The 21,526-nt window shown below is 35.7% G+C and overlaps 1 protein-coding gene across 1 annotated transcript in view; it reads right to left on the reverse strand.

Annotated features, from left to right (window-relative positions):
* LIN28B (lin-28 homolog B) overlaps positions 1 to 21,526 on the reverse strand; it is a gene marked incomplete at its 3' end in the record, with an annotated part of 112,004 nt that overhangs the window by 50,088 nt on the left and 40,390 nt on the right. The window lies entirely within an intron of this gene.

Below are 21,526 nucleotides of genomic sequence, written 5' to 3' on the forward strand. Positions count from 1 at the left end.
GATTTTTGCAACAACAAAAAAAAGTTTCCTGATGATGTAAGTGTAAAAGTGTAACCTTGGTTACAAATATGAATTGGCTCTTTTGATCTTACTTTTGTCAAAGTCAATGTGCCAATTCAAAATCTACTAAAAATAACTGCCATTAATTTTATTTTTCTTCAAACCCCCTTGTGTATATTTTACAGATCTAATTTGGAATACCATGTAGTTTTTAAAAACTTTTCTGAATTTAAAAAGGGCAAAAGGAAGCAAAACTAAATAAATATGGCCAAAGACCTTGGTTCAAGTCCAGTTCTTTAAGTAAATAGCTGTGCAGCTTTGAGTGAGCCATTTTATCTCTTTTCTGTTTATCTGTAAATTCAAAGGATTTGAGCTTCCCTACATTCATTGAGGAACAGTGGTTCCAAAAATAGGCTCCATGAAGAATGATTTTGTGGTCAAATAAGTTTGTGAAACACTGTTCAGTATATTGGTTCTCCTTAGTGCTCATATTAACATATTAAAGTTTCTGAGATGTCCTACCCACCACCATTCTACACTGAAATAAAAATCTTGTTTAACTGTGTTTAATCTAGCAATTTCCCAACATAATTAATGCCAGAGCCCTTTCTTTATAAGCACAGGTGATTAGTATACTTAGGAAAATACTACACCAGAAAAATCTTCATCCCTCCCAATTCCATTATTCAAAAGGCAGTTAAATAATTACATATAACCAAATAATTACATGGAACAAATAAAAACACTTCAGAATTCAATGCAAAAGTAGACTATTCATTGTGAAAGTAATATGATACGTGAAAACAGGGTTTTTAACCTGTTTCTAGTGCAGGTCATCTGACACCGCTAAATCCTCATGTGGAAGTCTGCAACTGGCTCACATTTTCTGCTGTCTGATGCTATGTAGAAATCAGAAGGAAAAACAAAACAAAACCAAAAAAACACCGCTGCCTACCCCGTTTATATATATATATATATATATATATATATATATATATATATATATATATATATATACACATATATATATACACTCTTTATAAAGCTTTTTTTTTTAACATTTCCAAATCTTCCACTTTTTTCCTCCTAAGCTTTCTCCTCACTAATTATAATAGTTCTTTTGCTTTCATTTTTCTCACTTCCCACTTAAGAAAGTGCAGATTATCAAATGAGAAGAAGTGGAGCGTAAGTCAACTACTGTAATCAATTAGAATTATCATATGTTCCCGTAGTAAAAACTCCATCACTTATTTATTTCCTCTTAGTTCCTAGTGTCCTCGTGCATTTTCACCAACTTAATTTGATTTCATTTTCCATCGTTACAATTACGATAGGTATCATTTATAAGTAAACTTATCATTGATAATTTGGATTAGGACATTTCAAACCTAAAGTAAATTTCCAGATCTTATGGGCCACTAAGTTCTGTATATTCTTCATGATATTTTGAAAGAATACTTTTTAAAAATTCTGTCATATACTCATCTTTCTCCAAATTAGTATATAAGGCAATTTAGGTTCATAATACATCATAAAAATAATAATATCCCTAAGAAACTATAGTGGCATTGCAAGAAAAAGACAATTCACATAGAATATTTTATCTTTGCTATTATATCAAAAACTGCTACTATACAGGTGTGAAAGATTTGTTGAAAGATGGGGAATTAGCTCATTATGTTTCCTCACAAAAATCCCCTTCTCTTCTTGACTTGACAATGTTTATTAAAGATGCCTCCATTTTTCTAGTCAAGCTGGTTCTAATCCTTAGTTTTACCGAAACCCACTTGTTGAATATGCGCATTTTATCTCCCTAATTTCTTTCATCTGCCCCAACCATTTCACTGGATAACTACTGCCCTACTTCAGGTCCTAACTGTCTCCTACTTGGATAAGTATAATAGTTTCTTCATTGATATTCTGGCATCAAGTCTCCTCCCTACGCCATAGTGTCTTCCACACCTGCATATTCTCACTTGCTTAACCTTAGCCTGTTAGTCTCCTGCATCAAAAATCTACAATATCTCTCTTAGGTTGTAGGTGAGAACATTCATATTTTAAGGCAAGTGATGTGAGATACTTCTGTAAAGAGACCGAAGAGAATATCTAGGCAACTGGTAAAATATTGGATCAGACACACAAACCCCTCTTCATTCTAACAATTAGGGGTCCTTGGTACAAGAGCTGGCTTCCTACCCACTCAACCTTAAATCAGTCCATCTCTCATTCCTACCACTCATTCATACATCTGAAAGGTCAACCAAGAATCACAAAATATGCGGCATAATGAAGAAAGGCCAAAATAAATGAGGAAACAAAAGAAATTTTATATACCATCCAATTAGTATCTCCAGAGATATTTGAGACAGTATGACATCAATAACAAAAGAACAAAAACAACTGGAGAATTTAAAAAACACTCTAAGAAAGTTAAAAATGATTGTTGAAATTAAATGGGTTGGAAGTAAAAGGTTAGAAAATATCTCAGAACATAGAAAAAACAGACCCCCCCCAAAATGGAATATATGAGAGAAAAAACCAGTACAGAGGACGAATCCAAAAGAACAAATATTCAACGAGAACTAGTGTTCCTGCAAGAGACTACAGGAGATGGAGGAAGAGAAATTATGAAATGAATACTATAAGAATATTTCCCAGAGCTAAAAGGGAATACCAAGGAGAGGCCTATACTTGGAAGCAATACTGAAGCTTTTAGACATGAGGTACATTTTTGAGTGCATGAAGAGAGTGTGGGATTTTAATGGAGACTGAAGGTAGTCATCCAAACTGAGCTAATGGTTTGACCATATGCTGATGTAACAGGATAGTTAATGCATGTCTAGGGATGGCAAGTAGCTTAGTTAAACATATTATTGTGAAGAGGATAACCAAAAATGAGGCTGGAAAATACAACTGACAGCCAGACCATGGAAATTGTTGACACCATAATTTTACTGTCTAAAATAAAGATCTAATGATACTTTATTTGCTTTTAGAAGTAGCAAGATCAAATCTGTGTTTTGAAAAACACAGCTTCTTTGGCAGTGTGTATGTATGGAGACAGGAGAAATGTATGTAGGAATACCTTTTACCAGGTAAATGCCATAGTCTTAGCAAGAGATTGTTAAACGACACTAAAAAAAGAAAGGAGGAATTGGAAAACACATCCTCCTTTGCAAAATACTTCAGGAGTTATATTAGGTTGGTACAAAAGTAATTGCGGTTTTTGCAATTATTTTTAACCTTTTAAACAGCATTACTTTTGCACCAACCTAATACATATCACCTACTGTAAATCATTATTTGCCCCATGTAACAATGTATTGTTAAAATGGATGGTGATGTTATAAGAGTAACACAAACATCTTTGCAAGAGTGATCCAAATGCTTCATCCCAGAAAGGGTCACTTATTAGTCATCTGGGAGACAACAACTCTAAAAATCAAAATCTGCCTTTTTTTCGTTTACCACCACTTCTTGAACAAGTCAATCTTCAGCTGATTTCCTCTAACTATAACAATAAATGTAAGTGATTCTCTCAATTACTAGGCAGTATAATGAAAATCAAAAATTAAATTGTAGAAAAATTTCAGGCCATTAAAGCTTGGTATTACATGTATGTTACAAATAAACATATTTCTGGAATAATGTAATATTAATAGGCTGAAAAAATTTAATGAAAATCCAAATACATTACATTTCTTTTTAATGTTTTTATAAGGCAAAGCCTAATTTTTTCTAAGGTATCAGTGAAAAATCCACAATTAATGAAGGGCAATTCATTATTACACAATATGCAGTGGTAGCAATATCACACAATATGCATGAGAAATGGCCAAGATTCTTAAGGACTATATGCTTTTGTCCTGCGTGCCAAGATCCTACAGAAATCATTAAGCCTGAGGCACACAGAACATAGTAGAAAAATCACTAGAGTAAGTGCCAGAAGATCTGGTATCTACCTTGGCTCCACAACTAATGTGTTGTACAACCATGGACAAATTGCTTACCATTGAGTGGGTCACTCTCTTTTCTTTTTGCTATAGAACAGACTCTATCTTTTGTTATAAGACTTTTTAAAATAAAATTCTATGACTTTACTCTGTTTATGTGGACATAGATGGAAATAAATGGGTACCTATTTTTTGTCAATGCTGAAGTGTGAAGGTATTTCCCTTTACACATTCTTAATATTACCCCATTTACTGAAGAGAAGTAAGATTTTAGTTCCTAATTCAAATCCCCTAAGAAAACAGAAACTAAAAGAAATATGGCGGCATTATAGAAGTCAATGTTTACTGAGTTTTATTTAAATAGATAAGATTCAGTTAAGCCCAGTCAAATCATTAAATTTCACATAAATAGGATAAAAAACTGAGGTTTTTCTACCTTTCTTGAAATTTCTCCATTGAAGTTGAAGAAAAGCTTAGGTAAGCCCCTTCATCTGGGCTCTACTTCAAAGCTGGAAAGGACACACTAAAATGGACAACACAACTGGAATGGCATTTAAAAACGCACAATGGAAAGCATGCAGGGATTAAAACTGGATTTGAATCCTGGGTTTGAATCCTGATCCCACTACTTAAAATTTCAAGTTGCATGCATGACCACAGACATGTTAAAAAAATCTCGAGCCCCAGTTTCTTTATCTATCAACTGAGAACAATAATATCTATCTTCTAGGAGTAAAAAATATCAAGGTCCAGTAGCTGTTAAAGATTCCAAATAATTAATGTAAAATGCCAAGAACTATGTATAACACACTGAATAGCAGCTCAGTAGTTTATATTATTTTTACAAGTATCCAGTCTGCTCCTCTATCTGCTGACACAAGCCCAGCAGAGGTAGGAGAAAAGAAACAAATATCAAGAACCTATTCATCAGTAGACACTGTGTGGAAGGAATGCTTTCACTGTTGTCTCATTTGATCCAACCTATCCTTATTCACTATTCGCACTTGGCAAATGTCCACACATTACTGAGTTTCAGTTTAAATATTATTGCATCTTTAAAGTCTTTCATGATGAGCAAACACAGGTACTCCTTTGCCAGTGTTCCAATTATACCTGACATATATCACAATTATAACACTTATACTGCATTATAATGTATCTGCTTTCTTATAGGGCTACAAACTTCCTGAAAGGAAATACCACAATTTTTTGTATACATTCTTATATCTGAAACCATCCTTGAAAGATAGTAGGATGTTCAATATAAATTTGAGGCAGAAGGAGAGAATCAGGATGGCGGGGATCAAGGGAGAGTAGTTGTGACTTACTCTCTTTTAGATGAGAACATTGAAAGACCCAAAGTAATATCTGATCACTGGTGGAGTCAGGACTCAAAGCCTGAACTCCATTTCCAAAAGCTCTTATATGCCATGATGCCTAGTGTAACATTCTAGATTATTTCAATTGTCCCAACACCATAATCACAATATTAAGCTTTAAAATCTCCAAGCAATAGGCCTCTGACAGGCTTTCCTACTCACCTCACACTCATCTTTTATCCCTTAACTATTAAAACTTTTTAAAATTTTCTGTAAAATTTTTGGTTGATACATTGCATTGTAAGAAATTAATCCTTTTATGGTATGACATTATTTTATTGTCTCTTTTCAAAAATAAGCACTTAATAGATAAGCGCTAAATAAAAAAATTAAATCCCTACCAAATCTGAACTTCTATAATATTCACATTTCATCAAACTGAAAGATACTTCAAGCAGATCGTACATATAAAATACATCTCTACAAATGGTATTGTAATAACTGGGTATCATATGCCAAAACAAAACAAAACAAAACAGTAAAACATCAAAATTACAACTAACCTATAAAACAACCATCATTGAGAACCAGCTGCAGTCTAGCTGAACAGAAGTCCTATAACTAAGGATATACAGAAGTCACATTGAATTGGTCAGAAGGGTGGAGATATGGAAAGGGTTGGTCCCACACCACCTGTGGAGGACAAAATTCGGGAGGGATATCTCCGCTGTGGAGGTCCCCCAGAGGAGCGAGGAGTCCCAGCACCACTCCCCAGCAAAGGATTCAAGTGCAAGGGAGAGAAGTCCCCATAACTTCTGGCTGTGAAAAACAGCAGAGATTGTAGCTGAGTGAGGGAAAGGGAGTCCCAGGCACTCCTCTTAAAAGGTCACACACACAGCTTTATTCACTGATGGACTCACTCGCTCTGAGCTCCAACTCTGGGTCAGCAACTCAAAAGGCTCCACGGACATATGAGGAGGAATTGAATTGTATGGTTTCAGAGTGAGGGCTGGAGGAGCAGCCTTCTCCTGTAAAGAGCTTTGTTAAGCCCTCCCTGATCCAGGTGTGCAGATGCAGGCAGTTGCCATATCTGAGTCTCCACCTACCTAGCTAACACTGTTCACCCTGTCCTGGTGATTCCCTGAGACCCTGCCCCACCCAACTTGTAGGCCCACCAGAATCACTTTCAGTGGCTTTTCCATACAAATGGCCTGTCGTGGCACAAGCTGCAGACTTCCCTAAAAATCTCTCATACGTTCACAAAATCCAGACAAGCTGCATCTGGCTTTGGCATGCCCTGTATGCCTTGCTAAGCAGACCCAAGCCCAGCACTAAATGTAGCTGGACTCAATTTGCTGAGCTTCTCCCATGCACCTCCAAGCCCAGCACAAGTGGCAACCATTTGCAGGTCACTTTATAGCTCATATAAAGTGACTCTGGACAAGGCTGCCTTTGTCCTGCACCAGAGCCCCTCCCAAGAAGCCCCAGAACCAACACACACAGTGGCTAGCTTCAGACAACACCAGAGCACCCCATCCAACCACCTCCACAAACCACACACACGAAGGGCAAACATGGCACGCACCAGAGTCCTGCTAAAGCAAATCCTACTCTGTAGGGTCAACCCACACACAATGGTTCCTTCACTGTAGTCCAAACCAGTCCTCACAACCAATCAGACTGAGGGTCAATCCCCTACTGATGGGTCAATAGCTATCAAGGTTCAACTACAACAGGAGGGCACACATATCCCACACAAGGGACACATCTGAAGCACCTGGATCAGATGGCCAGACAGACTGTGCCACTTGGCCCCACTTACTATATAAGGCCACTCTACCAAGATTCGGAGATGTAGCAGCCCTACCTAATACACAGAAACAAACACAGAGAGACAGCCAAAATGAGGAGACAAAGGAAAATGTCACAAATGAAAGAAAAGAACAATGTTCCAGAAAAAGAACAAACAAAATGGAGACAAGCAACCTCCCAGATGCAGAGTTAGAAACACTGGTTATAAGGATGCTCAGTGATCTCAGGGAAAACTTCAACAAAGGGATAGGAAACATAAAAATGGAGATAGAAAACAAAAAAGAACAAGTCAGAAATAATACAATAACTGAAATGAAGAATACATTAGAAACAATCAATAATAGATTAGATGAAGCAGAGAACTGAATCAGTGATCTGGAAGATAAGGTAGCAGAAAACACCTACTAATCAGAACAGTGAAAGGAAAAAAGAATCCAAAAAAACTAACGACAATTTATGGGGCCTCTGGGACAACATCAAGCCTAACAACATGAACATCATAAGTGTATCTGAAGGAGAAGAGAGACAGCAAGGAATTAAAAACCTATTTGAAGAAATAATGACAGAAAAATTGCCTAACCCGGCAAAGGAAAGAGACACACAAATCCAGGAAGTGCAGAGTACCAAACAAGATGAACCCAAAGAGGCCCACACCAAGGCACATCACAATTAAAACGGCAAAGTTTAAAGACAAAAAGAGAACCTTAAAAGCAGCACAGAAAAATCAGTTAGTTATACACAAGGGAGCTCCCATAAGACTGTCAGTTGTTACTCAGCAAAAGCTTTGCAGGCCAGAAGGGATTGGCATGAAATATTCAAACTTATGAAAAGCCAGGACCTACAACCAACATTACTCTACCCAGCAGAGCTATCATTTAGAATCGAAGGATACAGCGCTGCCCAGACAAGAAACAGCTAAAGGAGTTCATCATCACCAAACCAGTATGATAAGAAATGTTAAAGAGAATTCTTTAAAACGAAGAAGAAAAAAGGTTTAAAAAAATATGAATGATAAAATAACAATAACTATATGAATATCAACAATTCCTTAAATGTAAAATATATAGGGTTGCTGGGCGGCTGGATGGCTCAGTTGGTTACAGCGCAAGCTCTGAGCAACAGGGTTGCTGGTTCCATTCCCACATAGGCCAGTGAGCTGAACCCTCCACAACTGGGGTGAAGACAATGAGCTGCTGCTGAGCTCCTGGGCAGCTGGATGGCTCAGTTGGTTAAGAGCAGAGTGCTCTCAACAACATGGTTGCCGTTGACTCCCACATGGGAAGGATGGGCTGCACCTCCTGCAACTAAAATTGAACACTGCAGCTGGAGCTGAGCTGCTGAGGGGTGGCTGGATGGCTCAGCTGGTTAGAACGCGTGTTCTCAACAACAAGGTTGCTGGTTCGACTCCCACATGGGATGGTGGGCTGCACCTCCCGCAACTAGATTGAAAACAGCAGCTAGACTTGGAGCTCAGCTGCGCCCTCCACAACTAAGATTGAAAGGACAACAACTTGACTTGGAGCTGATAGTTCCTGGGGAAAAACAGGACCCAATAAAGTCCTGGAAAAACTGTTCCCCAACAAAGTCTTGTTCCCCTTCCCCAATAAAATCATTTTTTAAAAAAAGATATAGGGTTGCTGAATGGTTAACAAAACAAGACCCTGAGATATGGTGTCTACAAGAGACTCATTCAGATACAAAGACACACACAGATTGACGGCAAGGTGATAGAAAAAGATATTTTGTGAAAATGAAAACAAACAAAAAAGCTGGGGTAGTAATATTCACACCAGACAAAACAGACTTTAAAACAAAGGCTATAACAAGAGACAAAAAAGGACCCAGTAGTCCCACTTCTGGGTATTTATCCCAAGAAACCCAAAACACCAATTCAAAAAGACATATGCAACTATATGTTCATTGCAGCATTATTTACAATAGCCAAGATATGGAAGCAACCTAAGTATCCATCAATGGATGAATGGATAAAGAAGTGGTACATATATACAATGGAATATTACTTGGCCATAAAAAGAGAATAAAATCTTGCTATCTGCAAAAACACTGATGGACCCAGAGAGTATTATGCCAAGTAAAGTAAGTCAGACAGAGAAAGATAAATACCATATGATTTCACTTATAAACAAAATAAATAAACACACAAAACAGAAACAAACTCATAGATACAGAGAACATTTTGATGGTTGCCAGATGGGCAAGGGGTTACGGGGTGAGGGGAAAAGGGGAAGAGATTAAGAAGTACAAATTGGTAGTTACAAAACTATCACAGGGATGTAAAATACAGCATAGGGAAAATAGTCAGTAACATTGTAATAACTATGTATGGTTTCAGATGGGTAGTATATTTATCAGGGTGATCACTTTGTAAGTTATATAAATGTCTAATCTGTGCTAATCACCTGAAACTAATGTAACATTGTATGTCAACTATAATTGAAAAATTAAAAAAATATTTTAAAAAGCGAATGTAGACATAGTCCTTACACCTTTCACAAAATCTAACTTAAAATGAATCATAGAGCTAATTTTACTATAAAACTCCTAGAAGATAACAATGGAGAAAATCTAGATGACCTTGGGTGTGGCAAAAATTCAAAAAATAAAAAAGCCAGTGGATGAATTAAAATAGAATTTCAAAAATATTAACACAGAAGAAGACAGAAACAGAAGAAAAGAGGTGCCCCCCCAAAAAAAATACTAGGTTGGATAAACAAAAAATAACAAAGTGGGGGTGACCGGTTAGTTCAGTTGGTTAGAGCGTGGTGCTACTAATACCAAGGTTGCCAGTTCGATCCCTGCATGGGCCACTTTGAGTTGTGCCCTCCTTAAAAAAAACGGGAGAGGGGGAAGGAAAATTTTCAGGGTGGCTGGTTTGCTCAGTTGGTTAGAGCGTGATGCTAATAACACCAATCCTCGTATGGGCCACTGTGAGCTGCACCCTCCTTAAAAAAAAAAGTGGCATATAACTAAATTCACTAAGTGTAATGGACTTAATATTCCAAGTAAAATGCAAAGATCGATAGCATGGATAAAAAAGCAAGATATGACTATGTGCTGTTTATAAGACAGCCACTTATGAAGATACAGCCAGACTAATAATAAGATGATAGAAAAGACATACCATTAGAACAATAAGCAATAAGAAGGCTACAGCTATGCTAATAACAGTAAAACTAGACTTCAAGACAAACAGTATTGCTAGAAATAAAAGACATTTAATTATAAAATAAAACTCATTCAGACATAGTAATCATAAGTGTGTATGTGCCTAATACCATAGTTTTGAGATTAATAAATCAAGAATTGACAGAATTGTAACAATAAGTAGACAAATCCCAATTATAGTTTTAATAGTTGGGAGTTTTTAAATACACCACTCTCAGCAGTTTATAATACTAGAACAAAAAAAAGTCACAAAGGACACAAATCTTAAAAAACACTATCAACCAATGTGTTCTAATTGCCATACATATATGAAATGCCCAAAAACTACAAACTACAATTTTTTACAATTCCACATGATCCATTCACCAAAATAAACCATAAGTTGGGCTGTATTAAAAGTCTAATAGATTTCTGAAGGTCTTCTCTTACAGAATATGGTATCTTATCAAAATAATTAAAATACAAACCAATACCAATAAGATAAATAGAAAGGTAAATTATTACAAATGCTTTTTATTTAAATCATGTAGTTTTGATTAACATGATAAATGAAAGAAGAAATTAAAAATTTTTTGAATTGAATGATAGTGAAAAATACAGCATATCAAAATTTGTGGTGTGTTGCTGAAACCATAGGTGAAAATTTGCGATGTAAATGTTTATATTTTTTTAAAAGAGGGCTTAAATAAATATTTTAGAGTTTCACCTTAAGAAGCTAGAATGGAAGAAGAGCAAAGCAAGCCTAAAGTTAGTAAATGGCAGAAAATAATAAGAATAAGAGCATAAATCAATAAATGGCAAAAAAAATACAGAAAACTAGAAAGCAAAAAGTCAGTGTTTTCAACAAAATTGATAAACCCCTAGGTAGCCAAAGATGAAGAAAAAAAGAACACAAATTACCAAAATCAGGAATCAAACAGGACCTATTACTACCAACCTTACAGACATTAGAAGGGTAATAAAAAAAATATTTTAAGTAGATGGTTACCAACAAAAGTGACAACTTAGAAGAAATGGACAATTCTTTGAAAAATAAGACTTATCAAAACTGACACAAGATGAAACAAAATAATAACTGAAAATACAATGAAATAAAATTCACCTAAAACTCTTAGCAAACTAGGAACAGAAAGAAACATTCTCAGTCCACTAAATGGCATCTGTGAAAAACCTAAAGCTAAATAAAACTTGATGAAATATTGAACATTTTCCTCCTCGGATTGGAAATAATGCAAGGGTGCTCACTCTTATCACCTCTATGCAACAATGTGCTGGAGCGCGTAGACACAGCAATAAGATGAGGGGAGCAGAAATATTGGAAAAGAAGTAAGCCTGTCTCTATAGATAACATGAATAGTTTTGTAGAGTCCCTTAAAGAAATTTCAAAGCAACCATTAGAACTTTAAGTGATTTCACAAAATTTCATGACACAAGCTTGAAATACGAAAATCTAATATGTATTTTTATGTACTAACAGAAAACAATGGGAGAATGAACATTTAAAAACATACCACATCCAAAATATGAAAAGTTATTAAAGATGTTTTAAGAGCTTTACAGTGAAAACTACAAAACACCGCTGAGAGAAATTTCAAGTTAAGTAATAGGATAATATACTATGTTAATGGATTGGTTGATGTAATATTATGGATTCTCTCCAGTTTGATTTATAATTTTAACAAAATCCCAACCATAATTCCATTAGGCTTTTGCACAAAATGAGAAGCTCATTCTAGAATTTATGTAGAAATTAAAAGGATATATAGTATACAAAGCAATACTGTAAAAGAAGAACTGAGCTATAGGCCTTACACTATCTCACAAGATTAAGTATATAGCTATGGTAATAAAGAAAAGTTCTATATGGATCAAGAAATATATCAAAGTAACAGAAAAGAGCCCAGAAGTTTACTCATGCATGTATAGTCATCTAACCTCTGAAAAAGGTTCCAAAGCAAGCCAGTGAAAACAAAAGTCTTTTCAATAAAATGGTGATGAAATAATTTGATATCCTTATGCAAAAAGTGAACATTAATCCCTATCCCACCATGAAAATATAAATTAATTTGACATGGATCACAGACCTAGTCAAAAAACTAAAACCATAAATCTTTCAGAGGAAAATGTAGGAAAATGTTTTTGAGACTTGGGGATAGGGCAAAGGTTTGTGAGGACACAGAAATCAATAATCATAATCAAACTTCATCAAAATTAAAAACTTCACATCAAAAGACATGGTTATGAAAATAAGTAGGAAAGACAGCCAGATTAAAAGTAAGCATGCTTGCCTTTTATCCTTGAAGGAAAGACAGTCTCTATGTTCCAAGGCTGTTTGCACACTTCCTTGAAAAGATAGTGTGCAACAATGGAGTTAGTACCTTGCTCTCAGGACGTGTAGCAACCTGAATGAGAGACCCAACAATTGTCTCTCAACAATATCAAGTGAAAGCAGCTTTACAAAAAGAGTACATACTGTGTGATTCCATTTGTTTGAATTTTTAAAGTAATAGTTGATATTGAAATTATTATCATTGAATTTATAAAGTATTTAGTAAGACCAGCAGACACGTATATGGCTCTATATTGGACATTACCAGCCAATTTTAGAAAATTATATATTCTGTGGCTTACAATCTGACATTTACATTACCTGTATAATTGGAAAAAGGAAGAAGGTAGATGGGGGACGGGAGGGTGGAGAGATGTATGTGAACAAGAAGTAATACAATGGAATATTGCTCAGACATTAAAAAGGATGTAATATTGCCATTTGTGACAAAATGGATGGACCTAGAAGGTATTATGATAAGGGAAATAAGTCAGACAGAGAAAGACAAATATCATATGATTTCTGGAATCTAAAGAACAAAATAAACAAGCAAACAAAACAGAAACAGACTCATAGATATACAGAACAAACTGATGGCTGCCAGGTGGGAGGGCAGTTGGGGGGGGGGATGGTGAAAAAGGCGAAAGGGATTAAGAGGTACAAACTACCAGTTGTAAAAATAATGTATGGTGTCAGATGGGTACTAGGAACTCTATAGATAATATCTGAGAAGAAAAAGAAATAGTTGTATGAAACACAGCAGTGAAGACCAGAAGAAACAGTTGAACAATTTTAATTTGGTTTTCTATGTAAAAAAAAAGGAAGGAGGGGCATAAGATTGCTTTTCCTTTTTTCCTTCTAAGTCTTATAGAACTATTTGATATTTTAACTATACTTTGATAGAATTAAATTTTAAAAAATTAGAAAGAGATCTATACTCACAATTTCCCCTGCCTCCTCATTCATTTATTTCTGTTCTTGGTGAACTGACTTGGTGAACCTCTGTCCACTAAGGTCTCACTAAGGTCACCCTGTGATCTCTTTGGTGCTGATGCAGTGGACTACTCAGTCTTTATCATATTTGTCAGCTTTACAGCATTTTAAATTACCATTCCCTCACTGCCCTTGGTATCTGGGACCCTCAGGTTAATTTTCTTCCCTGTATCTCTGGTTACTCCCTCTCAGTTAACACCCATAAACTCATGTTCCTTGACTTTTTTTTTTTCAATTAAAGTTTATTGGGGTGACAATTGTTAGTAAAGTTACATAGATTTCAGGTGTACAATTCTGTATTACATCATCTGTGTATTACATTGTGTGTTCATCACCCAGAGTCAGTTCTCCTTCCATCACCATATGTTTGATTCCCTTTATGTTCCTTGACTTTGAATTAACGTTCTTCCCTAGGGTTCCAGCTTGGACTTCTCACTATAGCTGCTTTCTCTGGGATACTTTATGTACTCCCTTAGTTTCAACTACTACTTAAACTCCCATCATAGTATCTCCAGCTCAGACTTCTCTACTACGTACCAGGCTCATCTAACTGCTTGCTACATATATCCACATGTCTCTCCCTAATACTTAACTTACATACCTTGTTTCCCCAAAAACAAGACCTCACCGGACAATCAGTTCTAATGCATCTTTTGGAGCAAAAATTAATATGAGACCCGGCATTATATTATACCCGGTATTATATATTATCTTATCTTATCTAAGACCCAGTCTTATAGTAAAATAAGACCGGGTCTCATATTAATTTTTGCTCCAAAAGACGCATTAGAGCTGATTGTCCAGCTAGGTTTTATTTTCAAGGAAACATGATATTCTACTACTAATAATTAACACATACTTGCCAGGAACCATTCTCAGCATTTTATACACATTAACTCATGTTTAAATGAAGGTAACGAAAGAAATTGAGGCACATAGAGACTATGTAACATGCCCAGGGTCACAAAGCTAATAAATGGATGGCAAACCCAGGATTTTAAACCAGATGGTCTGGCTTCAAAGGATAGCCTCTTACACATACACTCTGTAACCTACCTCACTAGTTACTTAATGTATTCTTTACCCAATGAAAAGTCACCATCATCCACTCCGTTGCTTCAGACAGAAACTTCCATATCCCTCAACTTCACGTCAGTTATCAAGTTCAAATAATATTGATTTTACTTCCTTAACACATGTAGAATCTGCTTCCTTCCTTCCATTTTCCTAAAACAAGCCTTCATCATTTCTCACTTCAACTGACACCATAGCTTCCTACTGGTCTCCTTGCTTTCAACCCGTTCTCCACATTGCTGCTACAGTGAACACACTGAAGTACAGATTTGCTCCTTTTCCCATAACGTCACATTCCCCTGCTCACATACACAAGCTTAAAAGTTTTCAGTGTTTCCACAGAGTGCAGCATGAAGGTTAAACTTCTTAGCCCTTTACTTCCTAATCTCTGTTTATATCCCCAGGCTTACCTCTTACCATACCTGTCTACTCCTTCTCTGTGCTGTAGCTAGATACCTCCTGTCAATGTGTGCACATGCTACTCCCTTTGCATGGAATACCACTACTCTCTTCTCCTCTACCTTGACTGGTCTCAGTTTTTATAATACCTGGTGCACCTCTATAACAGACCGTCCTACCTATTATTTTATAATGTGTCTTTCTGAAGTGACTGCAAGCTCCGGAAATAATAAGATCACTTAACCTCATTTTTTCAACAGGAAACTGAGGCAAGAAAGGTCATGTAACTTGCTCAAGGTTACACAACTAGTGATCACAGGAAATGCTATCTCATTTAAATCTGCATGACTCAAACAATAATAAAGGTTTTGATGCAGAAGCAATAAACATAATAAAAGCAATATTTATGATAAGCAGCTACAACTTAAGACTGACAGTAGTTTAGTGGCTTCTACAGCTAATTGCTCTGTCTTATAATATTTGTGAATAAGGGCAAGGTTCTCTTAGCAGTTCCATCAACACCTCTTTCTCTTTGGATTACCTCTTCTATTCAAAACCATAGCTCTTTTATAAAAGTTGTATCTAAGGGAACAAGAGTACCCAGAATTAACTATTATAACCAAAGAGACTTTTAAAAAATATATTATTAAACCTAAAACTTAGAGATGAAGAAATTAAACCCCAAATTAACTTTGGAAAATTAAATGCCTACGTCTTTGGCCATTAGCTAATGGCAAACCCGGGACAAGATCACGTTTCCTGTCTTCGAAGTTTGTGTTCTTTTTCAGTACCTACACAATGCTGTTTCCCACAAGTCCGACTTTCTAGTACGTTACAGCCTAACACAGTAAATCTCTATTACTGGTTAACCTGAATGAAACTTTCCTCAAAAAATAGTAAAGTTAGCTAACTGGTAAATCTACTGTCATCGTAATATACTGTCAAAATACGAGAATAGCACCTGTTCAATTTGAAAAAAAATGATGATTTCTCCTCAATAAACTTACACTTTAAAAGCCATGGACGAGGCAACATCAGTGACCTCAAAAGACGTGTCCTTTACAGGAGTGTTTACCAATAGAATGTGATTCAATGACAAAAATATTCTGCATTTGCACTGTCCAAGAGGGTAGCTACTAACTAGCCACATGTGCTTACTGAGAACTTGAAATACTGTTTTAACCAAAGAATCAAATATTATATTAATTTAAATTTAAATAACCACAAGGGTTAAGGACTGCCATTTTGGACAGCAGTCTTAGAGTTATGTCATAGAGATCTGAGAGGTACTTTGCAAAGGAGGTTTGAAAACAGATCACATTTCTACACTGTTCAGTCCTATTAATGTTAAGAGGATTAACATAGGCAAGGACTATGAGATAAATTATTTTGAAATGCTTTTATTAACTGCATGACCACCTGGTACCGTCACCTTCCAATCTATGTATCAGAGAGCAGGATATTATATGCCATGGGGAGAAATCTTTATGGCTGGTGCAAGGCTGGGCAAAGAATGAACAAATCCTCCTCCTAAAAAATCAGAGGATCTCTTCAAGTGCCCAGCCTGCTCCAATGATCACAGAAGGGTCACAAAGCCCCAGGGGATCTTTCCAGGCATGAAACAAGTTCCACAATTCTGCTCTAACTCTTTCACTGTATAAGTCACTGGATACATATAAGGCAATGTCCCAGCTATGCCGCATTAAAATTTTTATATTACTACAAAGTGTTCCAAATAACCAGACAGAAGAGAGAAATACGTAATACTAAGCAAGGGCTTCATTAACTTATGACTGTGCTATGTATTTTATCCTTCGTCTTTCTCAAATATTTAAATTCTTGCTAAAAAAATAACTTCCAGCTAAGGATATGGATTTTTTTTAAATATCAAGAAACACTTGGGGAGGGCTCATTTTGTTCATCGGAATATCATAATATTTCCTTAATGAGCTCATCATCTTTCAGTAATACTGTGTCAAATTCTGTATTTTCATTAATACAATTCCCCTACCCTTATTTTCTCTGGTCTTCTGTATCCCTTAGCTCAACACACTTCATTACCCTTGTTAATAATTCTTTCTTTTCATTACACATGTGCCTTTTCCCTTAGAATCCTGACAATGTTTTGTTTTTGATACTCATCAACCATAAAGAGTATTTTGAAAATGAAGTATCTTCTGTTGAAAAAAGCACATACATAGTGATTATTGATCTCTAAATGCACTCAGACCTCTCCTAGCTTTTTCATCTAGCTCAGTGAAGGCTCACAGAGTCACAGACAAGAGAACATGAGAATGTCTCAACACAATTTCTTACTACTATAAGTAAGCATAAATCGTGTTGACAGTAGGAAGTCTGGATCAGGAAACAATATCAAAAGAAATGCCATCTTAACATATAAAAAAACTGTGATTCGTGTATGTTTCGAGGCAAACTATTTACATGTGTTCCAGAGGCACAGAGTGTAGACACTGTACATATCCAGATAAATGTGGTGCTCAGCTTGCTTAATAACTAACATAGTAACTCAGGGCCAGCGCTACCACAGGCAGGCTTCTAAAATATTTTAATAAGAATGGGCATCTGATCGACCTAGAAGATCCTCTTATTTCCTATCAGCATATGACAGTGACAATGAGTGAAGCAACAGCAGCAGTTTCTATCTAACAGGATGAGATAATATATCGAAAATACAAACAAATTATATACAAACATGTCAACAACTTATATATGTTTTCACATCTACCATCTGTAAACTATTTCTGAAATTTAAGGGAATTAATAATATGAGTTGGGGTTCAAGGAGATGGAATTCTTTGGAAAAAAGAAGCAAAGTATCAAGGTAGTTTCAATCAACAGTATGACCTTGGTCATATTAAGCCCTTTGAATATAATACAGGTGACCCCTGAACAACTTGGGGATTAGGGACACCAATCCCCTGCACAGTCAAACCTCCACATAAAACTTTTGACTCCCCCAAAACTTAACTACTAATAGCCTACTGTTGACCAGAAGCCTTACTGAAATCATAACCATTTGATTAACACATATTTTGTATGTTATATGTATTTTATAGTGTATTTTTACAATAAAGTAATCTAGAAGAAAGAAAATTTAAAAAAGAGAAAAATACATGTTTAGTACTTATTGAAAAAAATCTACATATAAGTAGACCCACACAGTTCGAACCTCTTGTTCAAGGGTCACTGTAATACCAACTATTTAGGGTTGTTATAAAAATTAGGTGAGTTACTATATGTCAACCAACTACTTAGAACAGTACCTGACATGTAGTAAATTCTGTACTTAGATCACACAAACATTAAAAGGGCACTTTGCATGTAAACATGACAACATTTTTAAAGTATCTATAAGTGATTGCTGTTGCTTTTTCCCCTCATCACAAATAATACCTGCTAATGTTATAAAATATAGGTTAAAAAAGGGGGGTGAGGGGAAGAATCACGTGAAATCCCATTATACCACTGTTACCATTTTTTTTAACATTGCCATAAACATTCATTTTTCATATGCATATAGACAGATGGAGATAGAACTTTTTCTAAATATCTATTTAAACAGAGATCCACCAATGTTTTATACTCCACTATTTTTCATTTCGCAAGGTAACATGAGTATAAGGTGTGATCAAACAATACAGTGAACGTTTAAATTTTTAAAAAATATTACAGTAAAAGACACATTGCCACTAATCCTCCTCAAAACACTCCCCCTCACTTTGAACACACTTATCACATCGTTCTTGCCACTTTCTGAAGCAGTTCTGGAAGTCCTGTTTTGTGAGTGTCTTTTGAGTTGTGCTGTTGTGGCTGCCTCAATGTCCTGAATCGTTTTGACTTTGGGGAAGAGCCAGAAGTCACACGGTGCCAGATCCAGTGAATAAGGTGGATGAGGACTCACTGTAATGGTTTTATTTGACAGAAACTGCCATATATCAAAAGCAATGTGTGAATCAGAGCGCTGCCATGATGGAGGATGATTTACGGCACACTTTAAAACACACCTTCTCTCAACCGTAGCTCACACCCGACTGACTGCACCAAACAAGTTGAAACTTGTCAAATACTGTTACTAAGGTTCTATGTGACTTCCCGTATTGAGGATCCCTGCCTTTCCACTGGATGGCACTTGGCAGCAGCATTCACTGTATTTGGTGATCACAACCTAAAGACTCCGAGTCACACATTGTTTCTGGTACTGTAATTTCTGTCAAATAAAAACATTACTGTGTGCCCTTATCCACCTTATTTACTGGATCTGATACCGCACAACTTGGGCTCTTCCCCAAAGTCAAAATTACCATGAAAGGTAAACATTTTTAATCGATTTAGGACATTGAGACAGCCATGACAGCGCAACTAAAGACACCCACAAAAGAGCACTTCCAGAACTGCTTCAGAAAGTGGCAAGAATGATGGGATGTGTGTTTGAAGTAAGGGTAAGTATTCTGAGGGGGATTAATGGCAATATGTCTTTTACTGTAATAAATTTTTTTGAATTTAAAATTCAACCATATATTCTTTTATCTCACCTTGTATATTTCCATTGTATTGAAGACTCTAGGGCCATGTTTTTAGCTTCCAAATGTATCCCCTCTCCCATCCTTTTCCCAGGCAAATTCATATTTGAAACTTCTGTATGAAAGATAAATACAGCAGGTCCTTGAATGACATTGTTTCCTTATAACATCGATGAGAGGGGAAAAAAATCTATTTTTGGCTGGGGCCACTGTCTGCGTGTAGTTTGCAAGTTTCCCCATGTGTGCATGGGTATTCTCACAGGACTCCAGTTTCATACCACATCCCAAAGATATGCACATTAGATGAACTGGTGTGTTTACATTGTCCCAGTCTGAGTGAGTGTGGGTGTGTGCGTGTGAGTGGCCCTATGATGGAAGGGCGTCCTGTTCAGGGTTGGGTCCCACCTTGCACCCTGAGCTGCCAGGATAGGCTCTGGCCACCCACAACCCTATTACTGATAATTATACCAGTTCAGGAATAAGCGGGTTGCAAAATAATCATCTTACTTGTTTTTATTAGTCTTTCTTCAATGTACATGTAGCTCTCACATTTATTTCAATGTTTAACATTAGACGTGTTTTGGGTCTTTATTTAGAAGTTTGGTGATGTTTTTGTGACCAAAAAATGCCACAGGAACTTAACATTTATTTATATCAATTGGCCTGTGGTAAAATTGGTTTCATTATACACTGTTTCACCTAAAGTCACAGTTTCCAAGAACCTGCCCACGACAACGTTAAGTTAGGACCTACTGTAGAGATAAAGCTTCTCTGATTGAAGTAGAATGAAGTTGTGCCCAGCTGCCCCCTCTCCCAGTGATTCTCAAAGTACTTATAAGGAAATCAAGGTCACTTCTGAATACAGTTCATCAATCTAAGTTTGAAAATACTGTTTAAAAAACTTGGCTACACAGTATTACATTACATGGATGTTCATAATTTAACTAACATAATAATGAACATTTACTTTTTTCAATGCATCGTTATTATAAAAAATGCTATGACAAAAATCTTTGTGTACATCCATCTCATTTACAGGCTTTTCACATATACTGCCAAATTATACTCTAGAAATTTGTATCAGTATATATCTCTGCCAGAGATTTATGAGATTGTCCATTTCTCTGCAACTTCACCAACATCAGGTATTATTAAAATAATAACTTCATTAAACTTTCATATGTTAAATGCTGTTTTAAACTTACATTTAATTTCTATATTTATACTTTTGTGAATTTCTATGTTCCTGTCCTTTGTACGTTTTCTACAAGGATGCTTGTTTTCTTCTTACCAATTCACAAGATTTATTTACGCTGCAAAGATATTAACCTTTATGTATGTGTTGTAAATAATTTTCTTCGCATTTTGCCTTTCAATTCCTAACAAGTTTGTACAAGTTATTTAAGTCTAATAATAAAAATACAGTTAATATGCAAAAGATCATGGTCATGCACTAACTATAAAAAAGAAATCTGTTTTACTTTATTCTTCAGATACATACATATTTAATTTATACATAATTAACTCACTTTACTTAAATGTATAAGACACCAGTGTATAAAGTAAATTGTACTCTATGAAATTAAAATATATTTGGAATAAAAGATTTCACTCATTAAACAACATCCATCTTTACTTTTATAAATAGGTTATCTAAATATAAACTTGACTTTAAGTGTCAACATCGGTGAATGATTAATGACATTGGATTCTAAGAGGAAATGCATGGACAAGAAGAAATTAATTTTTTATACATGCAGTTGTAACATGACACAGTAGTAAATTTGGAGAGAATACAAGCACTTGAATATAAATAGTGAAGGTCAAAAAATTTTGAATCACAAATAATAACCTGATTATTATTGTCTGTATCTGAACCAATAAATTAAACTACTATACTAAGAGTAAAATCAGATGAAG

Source organism: Rhinolophus hipposideros (assembly GCF_964194185.1).
Source record: "Rhinolophus hipposideros genome assembly, chromosome: 3".
Classification (NCBI taxonomy): Eukaryota; Metazoa; Chordata; class Mammalia; order Chiroptera; family Rhinolophidae; genus Rhinolophus; species Rhinolophus hipposideros.